Consider the following 8,566-nt stretch of genomic DNA (forward strand, 5'->3'; position numbering starts at 1 on the left):
AGTGGCCATGTGGAGGGATCGCAGGCATCCTTGTCTAGGAGTTGAGAATGCCCTCCCTCTGACAGCCAGCAAGAACCCAGGTCCCTCAGTTCTACGGCTGCAACGAAATGAATTCTGCCCCAACAACTTGAATGAGCTTAGAAGTGGATTCTTTCCTAGTCAAGCATTCAGATGAAAATATAGCCCAGTCAGTGTCCTGATTGCAGGGTTGTGAGACCCCAAGCAGAAAGCCCAACTCGGCCATGCCCAGCTTCCTTCACAAATTTACGTGTCACCCTTGCACAGGGACCATGCTAATCTTCTGTGTATTGTTCCAATTTTAGTACATGTGCTGCCGAAGCAAGCATAGCCGTGCCCAGCTTCCTGACCCATGGAAACTATGAACTAGAATATGTGTGCTGTTTTAATCCACTGACTTGGTGGTAATCTGCTACGGTAGCCATGGGAAACTAATATAGTCACACTGTGGGAAGGACCCAGAGGGGTTTTGAGGACTTGGAGGAAACAAGGGAAAAGGGAAAAAACAGAAGCAGGTCAAGGAGGCCACTGCTGAGGTGACAGAAGAAGGTTGGCTCAGGGCACTGCCCAGTTTGGGGCCCATGGGGAGCCACACACAGGCTCACATTTCAGCTGGTCTACCTCTGGGGACCTTGGGCTTCTCACAAAATAAAGACCATCTCATATTGTCCCTCAAATTTGTGCAGGTGGGGAAGGGGTCCCAAATGCCGACATGCCCTGTGGGGTGGCATGTCTGCCTCCCAGAGGAGATGCTATCCCACGGCAGAGACGAAAACCAGGCCCTGGGGCAGCATAAACCACTCGTCTGGAGGCAGGCCACACCTGCTTCTGTTCTGCATAGCAGACACAGGCCACTGGCTCTCCTCTGCTTCCAGGAAGCCCTCCCTGTTGTCTTACAGAGCTGTGTCGTTCGTGGGTCTACAAGGAGAGAAAACTCTTCTATTCCTCCCTTGTCTTTCCCCCTTCTTGTACTCAGAACTCATACTACTTTCAACTATTCAGATATAATTCAGTGCTATTTTAGGTAAAATTTTAAGGGGAACCGAATCATATTTATACCCAGAAATACACCCCCCACACACCCCCACACACACCGACAGAGAATGCGAGTGTGCATTACAGAATAACTGGGTCCTGTCTGTAAGTTCTTGTGTGAAAGATAATCATTACTTAAAGTAATTTGCTTAAAACCCTGCCTTGATTGCCTGTTATTACGTGAAAGCCTGGTAAGGAACCCAAGATTTGCTCAGAAATGTAAAATGCAGAAGGTCCAAATCTTAGTGACCGACAGCCACTAGCAACTCTTACGGAAGCAAAAGAGCTCTGTCTCAGTAGCAATGAAGAGAAAAGCTCCTGAGAGCTTACATAAGAGGTTAAATAAGAGTAAAAGCTCCTGTTTCGGGGGAGGAAATAAGGAGGAACTTATAATACTTATAATATGGCAGGCCCTCTGCCAAGCACCCAGTGCACTTTATCTCATGCAATCCTCACAATGACAACATGATAGAATAAATATTATCATCTGCAGTTGAAGGAGAGAAGGAGAAACTTGGGCTTGGGCAGGTCAGAGTGAGTGCCCAGCTGGACAGCTCCAAACCGAAGCCTCTCTCCACCACACTGGAAGACAGCAGGGCCAACAAGACTCCGACTGTGTTCATTCTTCTCTTTCCCAACTTCAATACACAAATCCTGAAGATAGAGTCAAAACCCCCATGGCCACAAGAAAACTTTCCGTGGTTTTTGAAAGATCAGAGACTGTGCAGCAAGCAGTGTGCACGCACACTGAGAACCAGCTATGCCTGCAGCCCAGCACCTTCAGGAGTGCCCACCAATACAGAACCTCCCCCAAAAGACACGGGCCCTGTGCTAGTGGAGATGGAGGCCGAAGTTGGGTCTGTCTCGTTCACCACGGCAAACTCAGTGCTGAGCACAGGCAATGTTTGTTAAACAACTGAATGAGTAAATGGATGGATAGATACATAAATAGATGGATGGATAGACAGACAGGTGGACAGAAGGAAAGGAATTGATTAATGGATGGAATGGATGTAAAAAAAACCCAACTCAAGAGAGGGAGACAAACAAGTTTAGCTCATTCATTCATTCATTCATTCTGAGAGAGAGAGAGAAGGCATGAGTGGGGGGAAAGAGAGAGAGAGAGAGAAAATCCCAAGCAGGCTCTGCACTGTCATTGCAGAGCCTGATATGGGGCTCGAACTCACGAACTGCGAGATCATGACCTGAGCTGACCTCAGATGCTTAACTGACTAAGCCACCCAGGCACCCCAAGGTCAGCTCCTTTTAAATCACACTCTTCCTTTCTGGTCAGAGACCCCTGGGCATCCTAGACTTAAAAAGCAATGTCAGTAAGGAATGGTTTCCCCCGTTATTGTTACCACCTCTAGCCAAGATGAATTTTAAAAGTGAAAGTAGGGGTGCCTGGGGAGCTCAATCAGTTGAGCTTTCGACTCTTGATCTTGGCTCAAGTGATGACCTCGAGGTTTGTGGGATCAGGCCCTGAGTCGCTGTCAGCACAGAGCCTGTTTAGAATTTTCTCTCTCCCACTTTCTCTGCCCCTCCTCTGCTCACACATGCTCTCTCTCCCTCTCGCTCTCTCTCTCTCTCTCAAAATAAATAAATAAACTTAAAAAAAATAAAAGTGAAAGTAGACAAAGGATGTTTATTTTATTAAGCATTAGTCAAAGGGTTTTTTAAAAAAACCGCCCAACTGAAAGACAGACATCATTCCTGTCATGTTGAATTCCTCAGACAGGGAGGGCCTCACATACTTAGCCCCTGAATGCACATGTAGGGAGCTTGAGAAAAAGGCACATTTCAAGAGGTAAGCACAGAACCTTGCCATGGTCCTGCCTGAATACTAACAAATTAATAAATTAAGCCAAGCCAGGCCTGCAAAATGCCTAGCTAGACATCCAAATACCATGGCTCCGAGCCTCTCAGCCTTATCTGCATTCTTGAAGTTTAACCCAGGCCACTGGCAAGCTGGCTCCCAACAACTGATCTCGATACTGAGATAGCAAATGGGGTAATAACCCCAAGCCTGCCCCATGGATACAGAGTGTGCAGAGTGTGCAGTTCCAAGCATGAACATTTTCCTGCCCTCTTGCATGGAGCTGTGACCACGTCCTGCCACGTTTCCTGTCTACCAAATGCATCCCTCCGAGGCCAAAGAAGCTGGAAAACAGGGAAGCAGGGGACATCATTAATGAAAAAGGTTTCTTTGTTGCGAAGTCCCTTTGGGTAGGGACTTCTGCCAAACTGGCCACATGAAGCTGGGGATCAGCCATGGTGCTCAAGAGGGAAGCAAACAACGATATACAAAATTTTTTCCACTAGTCTTGATCCTTAGAGAAATCTCTTTCCAGATGTGGTTTTTCATCAGCTTCCTACTGAGAGACCTCAAGGCGCCTAAGCCACCTTCTGTACCATATGGATCATCTAATACAAACAGTGTCTAATGATAGCAACTCTCAGTTATCCAGAAGCTATTAATTTAGTGTGTGGGTTAGCCAGAACCTCAGCTTCCTCTTCCCCTCCGTGGCTTGCCTGGTTTGCACTGCCCTCCAGCTGCTCCCCAGAGGTGCCCCACGCAAGGCTCAGTAGGCTGACTTTCTGTTAGCATCTGTGGGATTCTAAAAACTCAATGTCAGAACAGATCTTATCCCATTATCCATTCAAATCCTTTCATTTTCCAGATGAGAAAAATGAGGCACAGACGAGGGAAGTTACTGGCTGAACTGGATCTCTTAATTTTTTAGTGTTTCTTTATTTATTTTGAGAGGGAGGGAGGGAGGAAGGAAAGGGGAGAGAGAGAGAGAGGGAGAGGGAGAGGGAGAGGGAGAGGGAGAGGGAGAGAGAGAGAGAGAGAGAGAGAGAGAGAGAGAGAACAATCAGGGGAGGGGCAGAGAGAGAGGGAAAGAGAGAATCCCAAGCAGGCTCCATGATGTCAGCACAGAGCCCACCTCAGGGCTCGATCCCACAAACCTTGAGGTCGTGACCTGAGCTGAAATTAAGAGTCACACACTCAACTGACTGAGCCACCCAGGTGCCCCTGAACTAGATTTATAGTTCCCCATCATGCCTAGCTCCAGCTGAAAACATAATTGGGGTAAGAAAGGTGAAAACAGTGGTAACCAGGAAGTTTGGGGACGCATGTCTTCTTCATTCATCTATTCTTCACCCATTATCTCCCCACTTCCTATGTCAAGTTGAAAGATACAGGCCTGGGATGACAATAGAAAATAGATTTCGTCTTGCAGAGCAAAGCTGATCAGTTGTCAGTGACTGCCTGGAGAGCTGTATGGAGAAGGACATGGAATGGTCAGTGATGTCCTTCTTGGACAAAGGAGTGGAGAAGTACCAATAGCCACTGACTTGGACGTGAAGACCACCGTAATCTGGTCTCATTTTACTCATCTAACTTCATTTCTCCCATCTCCCAAACAAGGTCCTCTCCTGGGGTCAGAATCTGGCTCCACCTTCCCACTGAACCACATCTGTGTCTTCCCCGTGTCTGTTTTTTTTTTTTCTTTTGTGTTCTCCTGCTCATGATTCTCTCCATTCATTGAATCAAATCACAACACCCATTTCTCTGCAGAGACTTCCCGACTACCACAGCCCCCACAGAAATCATCCGCATTGTGACAGACCACCCAACTTAGCGTTTAATTACAGTCTTGCTCTGGGTTAGTTCCTTTGTGCCAGTCTTTTCTCCCCAACTAGGTACCCCCAAGAATAGGGGGGGATGCAGTAAGTTTTCAATCATTGACATTAGAATCAATGTGAATAGCATGTATAGTTTTAATTTTCAAATGTACGTGTGTATCTTATGACAGTGAGACAAAAAGCAGGATTTGGGGACCTCCTCTCCGTTTCTTCTTTCCTTCTCATTCATTCAACCATGACCTCCTTCTAAACTCAATCATAGTGACATTCAAACAAAAGCAACATTTTCTAAAACTCAAACCCAGTGCACGCCTAAGCAAATTAGTTTGATATAAATTCTTGGCATTTTAATAAGTCAAGGGGAGAGATTATTAAGCCTTCCAAGTACAGTCTTTACTCGAGCTAAGCAGATGTTAACTGTCATTTATTCTAGGATTTAGTCCTCAGAACTTAGCAAGGAAGTCAGATATAGATAACATCCCTAAAACATTTTTGCTTTAGGTCTTTATCCAAAAATGTTGATAATTTCTTCCCCTTAGCAAAACCCACACATTTTTCTTAACAAAAAAAGAAAACACAACAATTATCACCATATTATTTTGCATAAAAATAATACTAAATTGATGGATCATTTATATAGTGGCCATCTCTAAGAAACTCAGGAATTTGTGTGAGAGGTTTGGGACAGGAAAAATAAAAATTCAGGATCTTTTACTATCTATTAAGGCCTTCTCATGTATTTTTCTAATTTCTTTTCGGGTTAAAACATTCATGTTTCCCACTAGAACTGGTTGGTAGATAACTGAAGTCCCTTCCTCTCCACTGCCCACCAACATTCCTTCATTTTCCATTTTGAGTGAAAATGTCAACAGAACCTTTAAGCTGTTTTCCTGGACATGACCTATGCTCCTCGAAATAAGTAGGAAGCTCCCTTCAAACAAACCATGGTAAATCACCCAGCATCTCCACTGCCCTGGGCTTGGGTAGGTTTCTCATGTAAACTCAGCTTTTTAGGGTTCAAAAATCTTAGCTTATTTTAGAGAGAGAGAGCAAGTGAGGGAGAGGGATTATCCGAGAGGGAGAGAGAGAATTTTTTAAGTTTATTTATTTATTTTGAGAGTGAGCGAGCATGTGCAAGTGAGCGGGGGAGGGGCAGGGAGAGAGAATCCCAGGTAGGCTCTGCACTGTCAATAGAGTCCAGTGAGATACTCGAACTCATGAACCATGAGATTATGACCTGAGCTGAAGTCGTATGTGTAACCACCTGAGCCACACAGGCACCCCAGAGAGAGAAACTTAAGCAGGCTCCACGCTCACCATGGAGCCCAGTGTGGGTTCGATCCCACGACCCTGGGATCATGACCTGGGCCGAAATCAAGAGTCGGACACTGAATTGCCTGACCCACCCAGGTGTCCCTCAAAATCTTAGTTTTGAGTGATGGGCCGGTTCAGCCTGTCCACATCATGAACAGCCGGGGAGAACAAAGGAAGGCCTCTCACACTGGGCCAGAACTGAGGAGCCTGATGGAGGACTTGTCTGCACACACCCACCACCCACAGCCCAGGGACACACGAGGGACCCAGGCTCCCTGGAGGTGGTGGGGGCAGGGCATTTGAGGAAAAGGCCAAGAAGTCAGGACTCTGATCCCACCTTGCCCCAAAGTCAGAGCTCCCGTGCTTTAGTCTACACTGTGGTACACACCCAAGTTCTGAGTGACTGGATTACATTAAAAGGTCCTTCTGCTTTTAAAGATGGGGCAACTACTGACCTAATGAATGCCTCATTGCCTTAGAATTCCAGGGTACCCAAGGTACTGAAAGCACCTTTTAACCTTGGGAGCAGTAAGATATGGAAGATATAGAAACTAGGAACAAAGATTATCTGTGTCACTTTTTCTCCAAAAGATTAAAAACAAAAAAAAGTACGAGGGTAAAACTTTAACGAACATTTGCTGAGAAGTCTGTTTAACAACATAGTCTTACAGATTTTTGTGTTCCAGAGTCTGATAATTTCAGAGACATTTTTGGAATCAATGGAAACTTCTTATCATACCAGGTAAGAGCATTGAAAACAAATAAAAGTCAAAGCACAAAAACCTTTCCTAGCCACCATCACTATCATCTCACTTCTAAAAAGGGAATATTTAGCACCAAAGACATGAGGAGGACGTAAAATCAGAAAAGAGGACAGTCCTTGAAATGAAAGAGATTTAGTTCCCTGAAAAGTGCAGCACATGGCCCCTTTCTTGCCATGGTCAGGTGGAAATGCCATCAGGGCCCGGTCCCTGGAACCTATCCTTCTAGGGTGGTGGGAGATTCACAGAGGAGGGAGAAGACCTGGGTCACAGAGGCCCACGTGTGTTTCCCAGACCCTTCTCCCTCTCCTGTGACTGGCTGGAGGGTCTCTGAGTGTCTGAATGTCTGGAGCCTTGCTCGCTCATTCTGTCAAGTCTGGCCGGAGTCTGGGAGCCAGCGTGGCAGTGTTTGTGGAGCCAAAGTGGAGATTAAGTCATGTTTTAGAGGTGACCTCTGTCCACCCTTTCTGCAGTCATCCCCTCCCCTCTGGGCCTCACTCCCCAGCAACTCCCCACCTAGATGCTTTTGTCCTAGATGAGCCCCTCCCTGCTAACACAAGACCCAACACGGTCTGGTCCGCACACCCACCATCACCTTCCGACCCCCCACCCACCCCCACAGTTGCCTTCTCCTCAAATGGACCTGGTCTTTGTTGTTGTAATTAGGTTATCTCTGCCTTAGGGACCTAAGGGACAGTCCCCAGCAGCTCTGGCTGGAAAGGCAGGTCGCATAATCCCTGTTATCAAGAGGCTTGTCATTTAGCATGTAGATCAACTAATTCTTTCGATACCAGGGGAGCAATTGTGCATCTTAATATTGATTTTTTTTGAGATACAATCGCCTACATTCCTGAGTCAGACTCACTTACTGAAGCTAAAAGGTTCCACTTACTATATTATGAAACTACCCCCACCCCCATCACACACTCCATCCCAATTTAATGTTACAAAATTGGACAAATCTGAAGGGCTTTGTGTTTTTCCACTTGGTCCAATTTCAGAATGAGCATCCAATCAGAAAAAATAATCCTGGCTCTTCTAAGACAGCACGTGTTTGTCTTTGGGGTGGGGGGGGGGCATATTCTGCCATTCCTCGCTGCCCACCCAACTGGCACACACTTCCTGTGCTCCCCAAACTTTGCAGTGCAGTGATGTTGGGCCCTTAATTTAATGAAGCCAGCTTATCAGATTTCTATGTTTCATGATGAATTGGGAAGCTGGGCTTTCAAATTAAGCTGGGGGCATTTTCTTATTAAATACCCTTCCAGGGCAGTGAGAGGCAGAGAAAGAAAAATCTGAGCTACCGCCTCAAGAAAAAGTGCTACCTCCTCAAAGGCCAAAGATGCACTCAGATTTGGGACAGGCAGAGTTGTAGATTCCATATTATGAAAGAGTATGAGGCAAAGCAAGTAGCAGCCAAGAGCAATATAAAATTTTTCTGGGAGGGAAATGACCTCCCAGAAAGTTCAATGTCCCTGAACACAAGGGTGCCTGCTGCAATAGAGCACATCATCACCATTGGAATCCCAATCAACGACGACTCTTTCCACCACTTACTAAGGATCAGCCATGGGTTTGGCACTGTGTTGCAGAGTGTGCTGTATCTTTTACGCATATGGTCCCGCTTCATCCTCACAGCAAGCTTGTGAGGTGTGTTCTATTAATCATTCCCATCTTACAGATAAAACTACTGAGGCCAGGAAAGTTTATGCGAGTTGCTCAAATTCCTGAAACCAACAAGTAGCAGAGGCAGTTTCCAACCCAAGGCTGCCCAACTCCTAAACTTG

The 8,566-nt window shown here is 46.0% G+C and overlaps 1 non-coding gene across 1 annotated transcript; it reads right to left on the bottom strand.

The window, feature by feature from the left end:
• Positions 1 to 240: 240 nt before the first annotated feature.
• On the bottom strand, positions 241 to 347 carry LOC125931108 (U6 spliceosomal RNA). The gene has a single exon (XR_007460365.1). It is a non-coding gene; the product is annotated as a U6 spliceosomal RNA (small nuclear RNA).
• Between the last annotated feature and the right edge of the window lie 8,219 nt (positions 348 to 8,566).

Source organism: Panthera uncia, chromosome A2, assembly GCF_023721935.1.
Source record: "Panthera uncia isolate 11264 chromosome A2, Puncia_PCG_1.0, whole genome shotgun sequence".
NCBI lineage: Eukaryota > Metazoa > Chordata > Mammalia > Carnivora > Felidae > Panthera > Panthera uncia.